General features: G+C 35.6%; 1 protein-coding gene across 3 annotated transcripts in view; it reads right to left on the minus strand.

The window, feature by feature from the left end:
* The window catches only part of CNTN1 (contactin 1), a 351,259-nt gene that overhangs the window by 100,743 nt on the left and 234,075 nt on the right, over window positions 1-16,441 (minus strand). The window lies entirely within an intron of this gene.

Genomic DNA, 16,441 nt, shown 5'->3' on the forward strand with positions numbered 1-16,441 from the left:
CTCAACTTCTTTCAAAATGGGAGTTAATCCTCTCAAACCATGCCCATGCTTTATCAGCTAAGTTGATGTAATATTCTAAATCCTTTTTTTTTTTTTTGTCATTTCAACAATATTCACAGGATCTTCACCAGGAATAATTCCTTCTCAAGAAAACATGTTCTTTGCTCATCTCTAAGAAGAAACTCCTCATCTGCTCAAGTTTCATTATAAGATTGGAGCAATTCAGTCAAATCCTTAAGCTTCACTTCTAATTCTAATTCTCTTGCTCTTCCCACAATACCTACAGTTACTTCCTCCACTCAAGTCTTGAACCCCTCAAAGTCATCTATGAGGCTTAAATCAAATTCTTCCAAAATCCTGTTCACATCGATACTTTGGCATCTTTCCATAAATTTCAAATGTTCTTACTGGCATCTAAAACTGTGAATTCTTTTCAGAAGTTTTTGAGTTTTCTTTGCCCAGCTCCATCAGAGGAATCACTATCTATGGCTGCTACAGCCTTATGAAATGCAGTTCTTAAGTAATAAAACTTGAAATGAAGATTTCATTTCATTTTAAAAGATATATGCAGGGGCACCTGTGTGGCTCAGTTAAGCGTCCGACCTCGGCTCAGGTCATGATCTGGCAGTCTGTGAGTTCGAGCCCTGCTTTGGGCTGTGTGCTGTCAGCTCAGAGCCAGGCACCTGATTTGGATTCTGTGTCTCCCTCTCCCTGCCGCTCCCCCGCTCATGATCTGTCTCTGTCTCAAAAGTGAATAAATGTTATGAAAATGTTTAAAAATTATACATGCACCCATATGTTTATTGCAGCATTATTTACAATAGCCATGATAGAGAAGCATCCCAAGTGCCCACTGATAGACAGTAGATGTGGTACACACACACACACACATTGGAATATTAGTCATAAAAATGAAGGAAATCTTATCATTTACTACTACTTGGACATATTATTCAAAGTGAAATAAGTCAGACAGAGAAAGACAAATAACATAGTATTTACTTATATATGAATCTAATAAGAAAACCCAAAATAAATAAACAAACCAAACTCTTAAATATAGAGAACAATCTGGTGGTTGCCAGAGAGGAGGCTGGTGGGGGAAGGGCAAAATAGGCAAAGGGAATTTAGAGGTACAAACTTCCAGTTTTAAAATCAACAAGTCACGGAGATGAAAAGTACAGTATGGAGTATAGACAATCACTTTGTAATGATGTATGGTGACTGTGCTTATTGTAACGAGCATTGAGTAATGTACAAAACGTATTGAGTTACTATGTCATACACCTGAAACTAATAAAACATAGTATGTCAGTTATAATCTAATTATAAGTTTAAGGCTTGAAAGTTGAAATTGCATCTTGATCCATGGGCTGCAGAATAAATGTTGTGTGAGCAGGCATGAACACAACATTGACCTTGTTGTGCATCTCCATCAAGGCTCTTTGGTGACCAGGTGCATCGTCAATAGGCACTAATATTATGAAAGAAGTCACTTTTTTCTGAGCAATAGATCTCAACAGTGGGCTTAAAATACTCAGTAAATCATATTGTCAACAGATGTGCTGTCATCCAGGCTTTGCTCTTCCATTTTACAGCAAAGACAGAGTAGATTCTGCATAACTCTTAACAGCCCTAGGATTCTCAGAATGGTAAGTGAGAATTGGCTTCAACTTAAATTTGCCACTTGCATTACTTCTCCACAAGAAAGTTAGCCAGTCGTTTGAATTTGTGAAGCCAGACGGTGACTTTTCTCTAGCTATAAAAGTCCTAGATGGTATCTTCTAATATAGGGCTAGATTTGAAAAATCTCTTGTCTAGTGAAGCTGCCTTCATCAATGGTCTCAGCTAGAGCAACTGGATGACTTGCTGCTTCTCCACCAGCACCTGCTGCTTCACCCTGCGGTGTTATGTTATAGAGATAGCTTTTTTCTTTAAAGCTCATGAAACAATGTGTGCTAGCTTCCAACTTTTCCTCTCTTGCTTCCTCATCTCTCTCAGCCTTCACAGAATTGAATAGAGTCAGGAACTTGCTCTGGATTAGGCTCTGGTTTAAGGGAATGTTTTGGCTGGTTTGATCTTCTCTCTAGACCACTAAAACTCTCTCCTTATCAGCAATAAGGCTATTTTGCTTTATCATTCATGTGTTCACTGGAGTAGAACTTTTAACTTCCTTCAAAATTCTTTCCTTTGTATTCACAACTTGGATAACTGACACAAGAATCCTAGATTTAGGCCTATCTTGGCTTTCAACATGTCTTCTTCTCTAAGCTTCATGATTTCTAGCATTTGATTCAAAGTGAGAGATGTTGACTTTGGCTTGGGTCATGATTACACAATTTTTGAGTTTAAGTCTCGCATCAGGTGAGCAGGAACCTTGCCTCGAGTGGGATTTGCTTTTCTCTCGCCCTCTCTCTCTTTTTCTCTCTTTCTCTGTCCCCTGTGGGATTCTCTCTCTCTTCTCTCTCTTTCTCTCTCTTCCTCTTTTTCTCTCTGCCCTACATTCACTTGTGCTCTGTCTCTCAAAAAAATATTATATAATTATATATATATATATAAAGAGAGGGGGGGGAGGGAGGGACGGACATGAAACTCTTTCTTATATTCAAATACTTAGAGGGTATTGTAGGGTTATTGGCCTGATTTCAATATTGCTGACTGCCAGGGAATGGATGGGCCAAGGAGAGGCAGAAAGTCAGAACAGCTAGTCAGTGGAGCAGTCAGAACACATACATCATTTACTAAGTCCACTCTTTCCTATAGGTACAATTCATGGTAGCCCAAAACATCAAAAATTACTGATCACAGGTGACCATGATATATATAATAATAGAAGTTTGAAATATTGTGAGAATTATCAAAATATGATGCAAAGACACAAAGGGAGCAAATGCTATTGGAAAAAATAGGGCTGAAAAACTTGTTCAACATAGAGTTGCCACAAACTTTCAATTTGTAAAAATGCATTATCTGCAAGGAGCCATGAAGTGCAAAAAAACAAGTTATGCTTGTGATTGCTAGTTATAATTTGAGCAGATCGATTCAGTTGGTTATAATAGAATGCTACTATCTCCATATAATGAACTGGTCAGTAGCCACATGCATGGTTCCTTGACATTAACTAGTCGTAGTAAAAGTGAAGATAGAGGTTACACAATTCAATATCAGTTGGAGAACTTCCAGTACCTTGAGGTCTAGATTGGCTAAAAATCCAGCTTCCAAGATTTCTGCAAATTCCTAGGGTAAGAGAGTATTTTCCTTCTGTTCCATTTTTCAGTTATTTTGGTGCTACACCAAGGAGTCCCATATAAGAAATTTAGCCCTTTCTCTATTTTGTCATAAAATCTAGTAACACGAGGTACTCCCGAGTAAGGTGGTTTACTGAACTGAAGATGATGCAACTGGCTGTATCCCACAGGGTGGGACATATCAACTTTAAAATGATCATTCACTACATATTTCTATTCTTAAAAGTCCTGTTGGCCATATTTTTACTAGGGATTTCTCAGTGATTTTACTTTTCCCAGTGCCCTGCCATCTTGCTGGCACCCACTCTTACTCCCATCCCTTACTTCTTTCTGATCTTGCCTCTGGGAACAGAGAATTATTCTTTCTTCATGTTAAATTGCTTAATTCTATGGTGGCTGCTTGTAATGAATAATATCTACTCTTTAAAACCTAAATTTCTGTTCTTAGGTTTTTCCCCCCATGTTTTTAAACCTCTTAATCCTCAATTCATTTTAATCTGGTTCCTACTTCTTTAACTTATTTTACTGGGCGTCTAATAGCATTTGAACTTTCCCACACACTCAATTTCCAATCATTTCTGACAATACACTTTTCAGAAACTTTGAGGGCATTCTCAACCCTCTTCTTCAACTTCCTTATATTCCATCATAAATTCTTGAGTTTATCCATTCCTTCCATTACTATTGTCTCTTTCCTCTTCTAAGCCCCCAACATCTCTCACTGAACTACTATATCCTATTTGATCACAACCTCCATTCTTATTCTACTCCATTCTTTTCTATACTTGTTACCCAGAGTGACTTTTTTAAAAATGTAAATATGATCAAATCACCCTTCTTTGTAAAAATACACCTTACTGGAAGCTTTAAATTTTTCCTTTTCCTAGAATAAAACCTGTATGTGTTATAATGGCCAATCTGGACCCATTTTCTAGAGTCTGTCCAATATTCCAGCTTACCTAGTGCCCCCTTTCACTTACTTTGCTCTTCAGGAGCACACATTCCCTTTTTGGGACCTTAAAGACATCTTGTTCTCTCCCATCTCTGGTTCTCCATGGTGTTTCCTCTTCTGGAATGTGATCCCCTCATTCACCTAAGAAACACTCTCCACCCACAAATACCACTTCATTTCCTCCAGCAAGACTTTCCATTTTCTCTTGTTATGTTTTGTCACAGCACCTTTTACCTTGTGTCATATAATACATCTCAATTTCAATAAAATATTTGTACAACTGTATGGTTAAAGTTGGGTCTTCCTGGAGGGCTGTAAGTTTTATGTGAGGAGAAAACATGCTTGTTTTGTTCATCATTGCATTTTTGTGTTAAATATGTGTAAAGTTGTCTTCTACTAAATGGTAATTTTTGAAGGAGAGACTAGATCTTTTTATTATATACAACTTAATTACTGTAATATCTGATATATAGGGGGAATTCAACAAATAAATATTACACAAAATGTTTTTATTAAATTCTTTTAGTAATTTTGTATGACTTTTTCAGGTAAGATAATGATAATATTATATGATAAAATAACTGAATTAAGAACTACTATTGCTATCCATATACATATAACCAACTGCCATTAATAATATAGTTCAAACTAATGAACTAATTCCATTAGGAAATAAAGTCTAGCCATAACATATATATTTATAGAAAAAAGAATAGAGTTAACATATAAGAATAGAAACCTCTGAGTTTTCCAACCAACTATACCTGTTGTAAAGAATACGACCTTGCCTGAAGAGAGGTCTGATATTCCCTCAGCTTCCGGAAGGTAATCTATATTGTTTTTCTTGGCCCAGATGTCTTGGATGATATTGGATAGACTCACAACGTGATTTCGAATGGGTGTTAGAGACACCTGTATAGTTTTAGATGTAGGGTCTAAAACTGTCTAGTGACTTAGGTAGGGGCTTTGGTCATGTGGTACCAGTTAATCTTGAGACTGCCATTAACCACTTGGGCAATCAATCATGCCTCCATGGTTAAGACCCAGTAAAATCTCTGGACATGAAAGCTCAGGTGAGCTACCCTAGTTGGCAACACTCTGCATACTGCCACACACCTAAGCTGATAAAGTAAAGCATCTTGCCTTCACACAGAGAGAACAATGGAAGCTCTGTGTTTTGTACTTTTCCTAGACTCTGCCCTACGCACTTCTTTCACTAACTGCTTTTAATTTGTATTCCTGTAATAAACTGTGACCATAAGTATAATAGCATTCAGGGAGTTCTGTGAGTCCCTTCTAGCAAATCCAAACTCAGGGTGGTTTTGACAACTCCTGGAACTTGTAGTTCATTTCAGGAGGGAAGATGGTCTTGGGGACTGTGACCCTTTGTAGGTGGCCTGACTCCTCATAGTACCTTACTAAATATAATTCTTCTGAGAAAGGAGATAAAGAAATACTATTGTATTATTTATAAATATTTTGTTAAAAATATCTAAGGTAAGGAGAGAATAAATGTGTGTGTATAGTGAAGGTAGCAACAAATTTTTCTTGAGTTATCATAGAGGCTAATTGGCACATTAGCCAAAGTATATATGTGGTTTATCACTTAGAAATTTCCCAAATTTAAATCAAAGACTTCAAAATATAAATGCCCATTCCTTCCTTCCCCCTCTCCCATGAGTAACTTTCTAGTGAGAAAAAATAAATTTTATTAGAATAACACAATTTAAAAACTGTATATTTGTAAGGCATATTGCTTCAATGTGTGTTCACATTCCTAATAGCCCTATACTGTAACACTAAATATTCAGTAATGGAAGGATAGTAAGGAAAATCTTTTTAAGTTGTTATGACATGAGATAATAAGTTATATTTGAGAAAACTAATGTTTGCATAAAAATAAAAAGCACTTAGTCTGCTTTCATTATATGAACTCACTACTCTGGCTGCTTCCTATGCTTAAATGAAAGCTAATCCTGGTGCTAAACTCACACTATTTCAAGGAGTCATGTGATCAGGTTGGGATTCAGAAAAATAAAACACTTCAGAATATTAAATGTTTTGATTCAACCTCACAATAAAAAAGGGCAAAAAATAATATAAAAGTAAAAAAGTTGTGACACCATAATTACCTTTGTAAAGTTCTGAATTCTCTATACTTAATATTCCTTTTTCCTTAGTAAAACAGCTTTTTTCTTCCAGACTCTCAGTTTGAAAGATGTTGCTGTTCACATATTCAGTTATTTTAGTCTCAGAGAAATAATGTGGCATGATTTTTATGCTTTTCACATGTAATGAAAGACACAAACCATTCTATGTCTTAACATATTAAATGTATACTATTTGAATCTTTAGCATAAACTCTTTAAAACTTTTAAATTATTATAAAGGTTTAATGCTAAAGTAACTTAAAAGTCAGCTGTGTTTTAAATATTAGGACTTAGATGGGTAATGATATCTTGTATATCAGTGCCTCATAATAATAAGCAATTTTTAACGTTTATTTTTATTGGCTCTATATTTGGTAAAGGTGTGGCTCTGGAATGTTTCAAAAAGGAAAGCAAGGGAAAAATATACCAGCCATTTCCAAGATAGTTGTGTATGTATAAGAGCTTTCCTGAAGTTTTTATAGATGGTAAGAGCTCTTTCCATACCTCAGGAGAAGCTGAGGTTCTCCGTGGGCAGCAGAATGCTTACAAAGCAAGTAAAGATCATGGACCTCAGCACATTCTAGCCACAAATTAGATATGAATGCTCTCTATATTTTCACTAAAAAACCACAGCTTGGCTGAATTACAAAGTGCTTCCCTTCATGTGAGGAGAGTTGAATCACATACTGGAAATTGTGATAGCACAGCTCAGGGATGTTCCAAAGTGTATATGTGGTTTACCACTTAGAAATTTCCCAAATTTAAATCAAAAGACTTCCAAAATACAAATGCCCATTCCTTTCTTCCCCCCTCCCCCATGCACTAAATCTACAAATTCATCTCTGTGGTATAAATGAATCTGAATTACTAAGTTGTAAATTGAATTGGTCATAGTGAACAAAGAAATAGGTTGTATGGTACATACAAGGTCTAGATAAAGGTTAGAGCTAAAAATGGCTATATGTCAACAAAAACATCTATTTGGTTCCATTGAATTTCAGAAGGAAGGGGAAGATACAGAAGATGAAGGAAAGGCTATTCTTTAAGGAGAATATTCTAGAAACATAAGCAAAAGCTATTAAACATGTTTGATACATGCTATATCTATGAGAGATTAAGGATATTCTTTTTTAGTTTTGGTTTATTAGATTAAAAAAGGAATGTCTATAGCAGATGTATCGCTGCAACTACAAACTTCAACACCACCCTCACCAACACAATTTATGGCAAACAGTTAGGGTTTCATAGGTGACGGGGACTATTATAAATAAATATTCTACGTGTGCAGACTCACTTGCTATTGACAGCAACTCTGTGAGATGGAAGCAATTCTTAGTCATACTTTAGGGAAGAAGGCACAATAGTACTGTAACTACAGCCACTACTACTGCTAGTACTGTTGCTAGAATACGTCTGCTGCTACTAATACTACTACTAAAACTGCACCTGTTAACTGTATTGTTGCTGCTGCCACTGTGGCCACTGTTCCTGAACTCCTTGGAATATCTCATTTATTAAGTGACTTTTTGATGTCTAGCAATATTCTAGTTACTTTACATACATTCTTTTAGTTTTTACAATACTCAGGGAGATACTATTTATATTTCCATTTTAGAGACAAGGAATTTGAGATTTTAAGTTGAGTGGTTGGAGGAAGACTCCACAGTTAACACACATGACAGGTTAACTGCTGCTAAACTGCTAACTGCTTTATGAATTAGACAATAGGATTTAAGTTCACAGTTTTGTAGGTAAAAATGGGTATTTTCTCATAGCAGAAAAGATACAATGCCATTATTTTACATATTTACTCATTAAGTTCTTAATTTGCTTAAAGGTCCAAGCATCAGAAAATGGAAAGAATACTACCATGGTCATCTGTATACCAACCATTAGATTCAACAATTATAAAGTTATCATGTTTGCTTTATCTAATTAGTGGCCAGCTAGTTCTGTCTTTCCTTGTCTCTATATACAACATGCTCATCTTTTGCTGAATACTTGAAAAATGAATATGATATTATCACACTTTGAATCCTCAAAATATTAGATTGAATATCCAAAAATGGTCATTCTTACATAATTATAAAACTATTTTCACATGTAACATAATTAATACCAATTTCCTAATATTACTTAACATTTAAGTTAGTGTTACTTTATGTAATGCTTCAGCATTAAGATTGAACATAAAAAATTTTTTAAAGATATAACTTAAAAATCTTATGAAAATGAAGTAATGTCATCATAAAAACTTACATAAATTAGGGAAGTACTATAGGATTATTACTAAGAGGTCATTAAGTATTTGCAGAATCAAAAGAAATGTTGAATATCCTTAAATTTGGCTCTTTTGATAGCTGAAGGGTCCAATTTTGATCATTTGGACAATTTATTTGTTTGTTTTAAGCACTTAATATTTTCACTCCTTTGTTTTTAAGAGAGAGCATGCGAACAAGGGAGAGGGACAGAAGGGGGGAGGTGGGGAGGGGGGCGAGAGGGGGTAAGAGAGAGAGAGAGAGAGAGAGAGAGGAAAGAGAGAGAGAATCTTAAGCAGGCTCCATGCTCGGTGCAGAGTCTGATGCCAGACTTGATCCCATGACACTGGGATCATAACCTGAGCCTAAATCAAGAATCAGAGCTCCACTGACTAAGCCATCCCGGTGCCCCTAGAGTTGAAAGTAAGCTTGGATATTAAGTTGTATGGTTTTCACATTGGTTCCCATTAGCCTTAGGGTTCTGAATATCATTAAGGATCACTTGGTAGAAGAAAGGGATCAGATGGGAAGTTTTGTGGGACAGTAACCTCACCTTCATCTTTTTTACTTATTGGACTTCTGATTTAAATTCTCTTTGCAAAAAGGATTCTGCTGTTAAAAATTTGTTGTTGTTGTTGTGGTTATTTTAAAACTTCTGATGTAGACTAACTTCCTAATATGATAGATGAGAAGCCTAAGTTTCAGAGCAACTGTTTTGACCAAGGACATCAAACTTTGTCAAAGGCCAAACCACAACAAAACTCCATATCTTTAGATAATGTCCATATCTTTAGATAATGTTCTTTTCTTAAGAACAAACAAAACAATTAGATAGACTTTTTGGAATATGCCAGCTAATGACAAAATAGTGTATTGCTGGTGTGATAGAAATAAAACATCAAAGTCCACAATGTAAAAGTAAAAAATTCTTAAGACACCAAAAGATTACATGTTTATTTCTTCTTCTCTTATTTATATACTTATCATATTTTATCAGAATAATTACTGAAGTGATACTTAAGTATGCAAGGAGTTCTATGTAAAACAGAGAGGACTTTAATTTTACATTTAATTTTTGGACATTTTCCAAGCCAGGACATTTCTGAAGAACAAACACTTGCTGCTATATGTCCTTAATTCCACTTAGCATTGCCATCAACAAATGCAAACTGAGGACCAGACTATGGGTTGTTTGCTACAGAATAACCTTAGCTGACGTGGTCTCTACACAGGACGTATAATGATCTAAAAGAAGCCAAAACATGTATAGACATACCTAATGAGCACAAATACCTACCTCCATGTTCACTGGTAGAAAATGGCAAATAAAAGACAACAGTTAGGTGTTAGAAAAGGTTTATTAGGGTAGTGAAAAGATGGTCAATAAAGTTGTATATTTCAACAGGGCATAGTATAACAGAATGCTCCATCTGTTTATCAGAATGCTCTAATGCTTATCAATTAATTACTCATAAAAGCAGAGAAAGGATTTGGCAACAGGCAGAATGCCTTTGAGTTTTGTGGGGGTCAGAAAACTATGTTAGAGGACTATATATGCTTTACACATTTCCTTCTCTTTCACTGCCCATCAAAATTCAAGTCTTAAATTCATAAAACACATGAACTCTATCATCCTCTACCCCTCACACTATTTTGGAAAATGTTTTAGCTAGCCTCTCATATTCTTTTTTGTTCTAAGCACTCTCATCTGCTCAAAATAATATAATTTCTCCAACATGTCATACTTAAAACCTTTCAGTAGCCACTCTCTTTATGTCTAAATCTCCCTTTTCCTCTTCCTCGACAGTAGTTTCTCAATCTTGGCACTATTGATAATGTGGACCAGATAATCCTCTGTTGTGAGGGACTGTCCTCAGCATTACAGGATGTTTAGCAACACCTGTGCCAAACAGATGCCCGTAAAACATAGCCCTTCTCCCTCCTTCCGATAGTAGTGACAATCCAAATTCTCTACATATGGCCAAAGTCCCCTGGGGAGAAATATCGTTCCCGGCTTAGAACCAACACTTCAGGGCTCACATCATCCTGCTGTGCCTTCTGGTCCTCTGCTCTACTTTCTTCTGGTCTAATTCAACCCTTGCTTGGATGATAGCTCAATCTTCCTTTTCTCCTCCAACTTCTACCCCATAATTCTGGACAATCATCACCTTTTTGCTCAGCAGTAACAGAGAACCAATAAAATTTTTATTATCATTCCTTCCTTTTCTCTCTCCCTCTTCCCTTCTGTCTCTCTCTTTGGATGTGCAGAAGCAAAATTTCTGTTCAAATTCATAACATCTAGTATGGAACATGTAAGTCTCAAATTTAAGCACTATTTTGTGACATGTACTGTATAATTAATATTTCACTCATATGTGGAACTTGAGAAACTTAACAAAAGACCATGGGGGAAGGGAAAAAATAGTTACAGAGAGGGAGGGAGGCAAACCATAAGAGACTCTTTTTTTAAAATTTTTTTTAACATTTATTTATTTTTGAGAGACAGAGAGAGACAGGTCATGAGCAGGGGACAGGCAGAGAGAGAGGGAAACACAGAATCGGAAGCAGGCTCCAAGCTCTGAGCTGCCAGCAAAGAGCCCGATGTGGGCTTGAACCCACAAACTGTGAGATCATGACCTGAACTGAAGTCAGACACTCAACCAACTGAGCCACCCAGGTGCCCCATAAGAGACTCTTAAATACACAGAACAAACCAAGGGTTAGTGGAGAGGAGAGGAAAATGGGTGATGAGCATTGAGGAAGTCACTTGTTGGGATGAGCACTGGGTGTTATATGTAAGCAATGAATCACAGGAATCTATTCCCAAAACCAAGAGCACACTATACACACTGTATATTTGCTAATTTGACAATAAATTATATTAAATGTTTAAAAATATTTTCTTTTAAAAGGAAAACCACAGGGTAAGAAATCTGCCTTCCTGTGTTTTGAATGGTGTTGTATATACAGGCAGAACAAATGCACACCCATACACATGAAACACACATGTGCACCCATCTACCTAACGGAGATCAGAAAGAATTGTCTCAACTAAAGACCACCAGAACCATGTAGACTTGATTTACTATGTATTGCCAAGTTTGCTAATGGTATAGGGAAAGCAAAGTAATTTGGATAAACCTGAGTAAACATAAGAAGTTTATTAAACACAATTACAGAATAAACTGGGAGTTGAACAGTTCTGTCTTTTAGTGCTTTGAACAATGAGAGGGAGATTATTTAAGTAGATACAGACGTGAGTCTTAACCAGCGGATGAGAAATAAAAGTGGTGAAGCCACAGGGTCTGCAGTCAGAGCACCTTGGTTTCAAATCCTCCTTGTTACCAACAAGTGGTACGATGCCTTTGGGCAAGTTACTTAACCTTTCTAATCCTCAGTCCCTTCACTTTGAAAATTATGAAAAATCACAATACTACATGTTTCATGGAGGATTGCTGTGGAGATCAACGGAGAAACACATGAAAATCACTTAACCCAGTGCCGGCCAAACAAGAAGCAGTGGGTAAATGTTGACCCTCCCTACTTCGCCGTTGCCCCCGGCATGGATATAGCTAGAAATTTTGTTTCAGACTAGGTACCCAGTACTGCAGCAGTGCGAGAATTAAAGAACGAAAAATTGAGATTTGTAAGCTGAAAAAAAAAACTGTGTAGCAAGAGCCTCTGGAAATCTCAATGCGGAATGACTGCTCACCACACAGAGTATTAGTAATAGCTGTTTACAATCTGCCAGAACTTGTGCGAAGCGCCTTACAGGCATCCTTTCACTGAATCCTCACAAAATACTATGAAGTAACCAGTTTCGCAAACCCAGTGAAGCAACCTGAATGAAGTAAGTAAATTATTAATAGAATTTTATAGAGACAGAACTCTGAAAGTTTAGAGAGATTTAAGTACTGACTCAGGGTCACACAATAAGAAGTGACAAAATGAAGCCTAGATCCCAGGACTGGTCTGAACAATTCATATGTTATTTGTGAATTCAAAACAGATACATAATAATTTCTTGCCAAATTTCAATTTTAACACTTATTTGTATTAAGAGAAACAGAACAAAGATATTATTGTAGCAGTAACTAAAATTAGAAAGTTTAAACTCAGGCAATTAGCTAAGATAATGGCTCCAAGGAAGACTGTTGTCCAATATTTGAAAGAAAATGACTCAAAGTCTATGTCAAAGGTTAGATAGTTATTGAAAAAAAGTAATTTACACAGATCAGGCACCACCCTGGAAAAGGCATAAAATGGTATATCACAAATAGGTTTGGTTTTTTTTTTTTTGGTGGATAGTCTTAAATCCTTATCAGAACAAAAGGGATTATACATTAAATTGCTAAGTGAAATGACTCTGCCTTTTATATTTAATCTAAGGGAGTAAGCAGCAACTGAACTGGAAAATCAAAATGAAAGATATTTTATAGTTGGACTTGAAAATTTTATTTGCCACATACCTTTGTAGAATAAAAGACTGACAGATAAACTGCTTATAAGCTTATTGTGTCAAAGTTTCATTTTTTAAATTTATGATTCACGTATAATTCTTAATATCCTCCAGTGCATCAGTTCAAACTTAACATGTATTGAAACTGATTACAAAATAATATAACGCTAAATGACTGTTTATTGAATGAATGAATAAATAAATGACATAGCGGGAAAATTAGATATTTAAGTTATTTTTTTCTATAATCAGTATGAAGTGTTTCCACAAACACCATTTTAAAATTAGTATCTATATATTTTTTGAAAATAATCAATTCAAAAGAGTTTTGCATAAAGCGGGATCATTAAATGTAATGGCAATGTAATTTTTACTTTTTTGTGAGCTCACTATAAATTCTTAAAAGAAATGCACCTTGGGGCACCTGGGTAGCTCAGTCTGTTTAGTGACCTAATCTTGATTTCCACTCAGGACATGATCTCACGGTCCCTGAGATGGAGTTCTGTGTTGGGCTCTGCACTGACAGCATGGAGCCCGCTTGGGATTATTTCTTTCTTTCTCTTTCTCTTTCTCTTTCTCTCTCTCTCTCTCTCTCTCTCTCTCTCTCTCTCTCTCTCTCTCTCTCTCTCTCCCCCTCTGTCGCTGCACCTTCCCAACTCTCTCTCAAAATAAAAATAAATAAACTTAAAAAAAGAAATGCACCTCTTCAAAAATGTAGTTACTTTTTCCTGGTAATTATATGAAATAATTTTAAAAATGTAAAGTAAAAATTTTTAATTACCTAGAATCACGTATCTTAGACCTAAGTATGGGAAAGTATATTTGTTTAATTTCATAAAGCTTCAAGTCCCAATTGTTCTAGGCTGTGAAATTCAAAACCTTATGCAAGGTTGCCACATTGTGGTCAAAGTCCAGAACAGCAAGCTAAAAATCAAAGCATACTCGACATTGAATAAAATTTATCATTGAAACTAAATCGGAAAATACAAACTTTCTGGAAATTAAAACCTTAAATTTTGATTTATATATTAATTCTTTATTACTTAGAGCATCTGATATTAATTTTTAGCAATTAAATTTATTAAACTAATGATAACACCTGTTATCATTTACATGTGAGTTTTATTTGTTTTAATTTTTTTATGTCTTTTTCTTTTCTTATTTTGAGTTACAGAGTCAGAGAGTGAGCAGGGGAGGGGCAGAGAGAGAGGGAGACACAGAATCTAAAGCAGGTCCAGGCTCTAAGCTGTCGTGGGGCTCGAAGCCACAGACTGTGAGATCATGACCTGAGCTGAAGTTGGACGCTCAACTGACTGAGCCACCCAGGCATCCCTACATGTAAATTTTAAACTCACAGGGTGTTGGGCGTGGGTATGAGCCCCGCGTCAGGCTCTGTGCTGACAGCTCAGAGCCTGGAGCCTGCTTCGGATTCTGTGCCTCCCTCTCTCTCTGCCCCTCCCCTGCTCACGCTGTCTCTCTCTCTCTCTCTCTCTCTCTTTCTCTCTCTCTCTCTCAAAAATAAATAAAACATTAAAAAATAAATAAACTCACAGTGTGCCTCTAATTCTGTTTGGATCAGTGCCTGTATTTATCATATACAGTATTTTTTATTCACCTGAGTGCCCATCACTGTTTCTACTTTTGGTGTAGGCTCAGTACAATATTTTTAAATAAACAAAAAGGATATTTATTAACTGAAATGCACCAGAATCAAAAAAATATCAAAACATTATTTAAGAAACTCCCCTCCCCCAAATTATGTACTGACATATTTGTCCATGCAATTTGAATAATCGACAAACACGGTCATTAATGCCCTACCTTTGCATTAACTTGCTGTGCTCGAGGTAGGAAAGCCACTCTCATGAGAGTGGTCTGTTAATGCACCCAGCAGTAATTACCAGTCGTGAGCATGACCTACCAAGAGGTGGATCAAACACACATGGTGTTTTTACTCAACCTTCACATGGTACATTTAGCAGTGAAGTCTAACTTTGAAGTTTGCTTTAAAAGAGAAGGAAGATGCAAGGGAAGACTTTATAGATCTTAGGTTCAAAAGACAGAATTAAGTTTAATAATTTATTTTAAAATAAATTCCTTATCTAGGTTTTTTAATTATTTAAAGAACTGAATCAGGCCATCTAATGAGCTCCAAATGTGCATTTGGTATTTTTACTCAATTAAGTTACATATTTAGCTAACAAATACGAGTTCCACCAGTGATCATGCCTTGGTGGAATGAAGCTGAAACCAAGTTGGGGAGGCCGCGTGTGGCCCGTAGTGAGCTGTGCTGAGGAACGTGAACTTCTGTGGCCATCATCCGCCAAAGGAGCCCAGTAAGTAATGACAAAGTCTTCGTAATTTTTATGATCCAATTTATTCTTTAGTTCTTAACTGTTATTCCAGTTATTTCTTTATTTTCCTCTCTTTTTAAGCCACCAGGCTCTTTTTCCTTTTTTCCATTTTCCTTTCCTTCTTCTCCCTCTTTTCATTCCTTTTCTCCTTTATTCCTTTCTTTTTGTGAAATGTTTATTTACGTCAACAAATATAATGTAACTATTATTTTAAAGTACATAAATATGAAGTTTCAGCAAATTCCAGAGTCATGTTCCTTTAAGTAAGATCTCTGTTTAGCTCACTTTTTTTTTCCATACAATGAGTGAAAACTGAGTAGCATTCACCTTACTTGCAAAATTAAACACAATTTGAGGAAATTATTAAAGATATTGGTGCTAATTTTACTAATGTTGGGAACATGTATGATTAAGCATAGCAAAATATCTTCTGAGATATAAGGAGAAATATCATATAAGGAGCACAATGTTAAAATAGTTCCTGGCCAATTCCCTGTTGTTATTTTTTTAAATATAAGCTTGGTTCAGAAACTGAAAGACAACCAGAAGATTTGCAGTAAATTTCCAGTTATAGCTAGATTTGTTAGATTTACATTTAATATGTAGAAAGCATACATATTTATTCTTACATTGATAGTAGTTTTATGAATCAATCTAATAAAAATTTAAGAAGAAATGTTTCCATCTAGTTAAAATAAGTCTCACTCAACCTGGTTGAATGCTCGTTTTGGCTTTTTTAAAGTATAAAGTTCTACAAGAACTTTTTTAAAAGCTAGACAATTTGAAAGCATGCTTTTATATGTAAATATCAATCTTAAGATTTCATAGGACTTTAAAAATTCCACATATTCCATGGAGTTTATTCAAATTTTTATTTCTATATTGATAATTAACTTCCAAGATTAAATTAGTTTTCTTTACTAAGCATATGTTCTAAAGAGGCTTTTAGGCTCCTAAACAATAGCATTTCTAGGAACAGACAGGTAACAAAGTGGCCAATTTACCTTTTATATACAGCTG

This window comes from Suricata suricatta, chromosome 10, assembly GCF_006229205.1.
Source record: "Suricata suricatta isolate VVHF042 chromosome 10, meerkat_22Aug2017_6uvM2_HiC, whole genome shotgun sequence".
Taxonomy (NCBI): Eukaryota; Metazoa; Chordata; class Mammalia; order Carnivora; family Herpestidae; genus Suricata; species Suricata suricatta.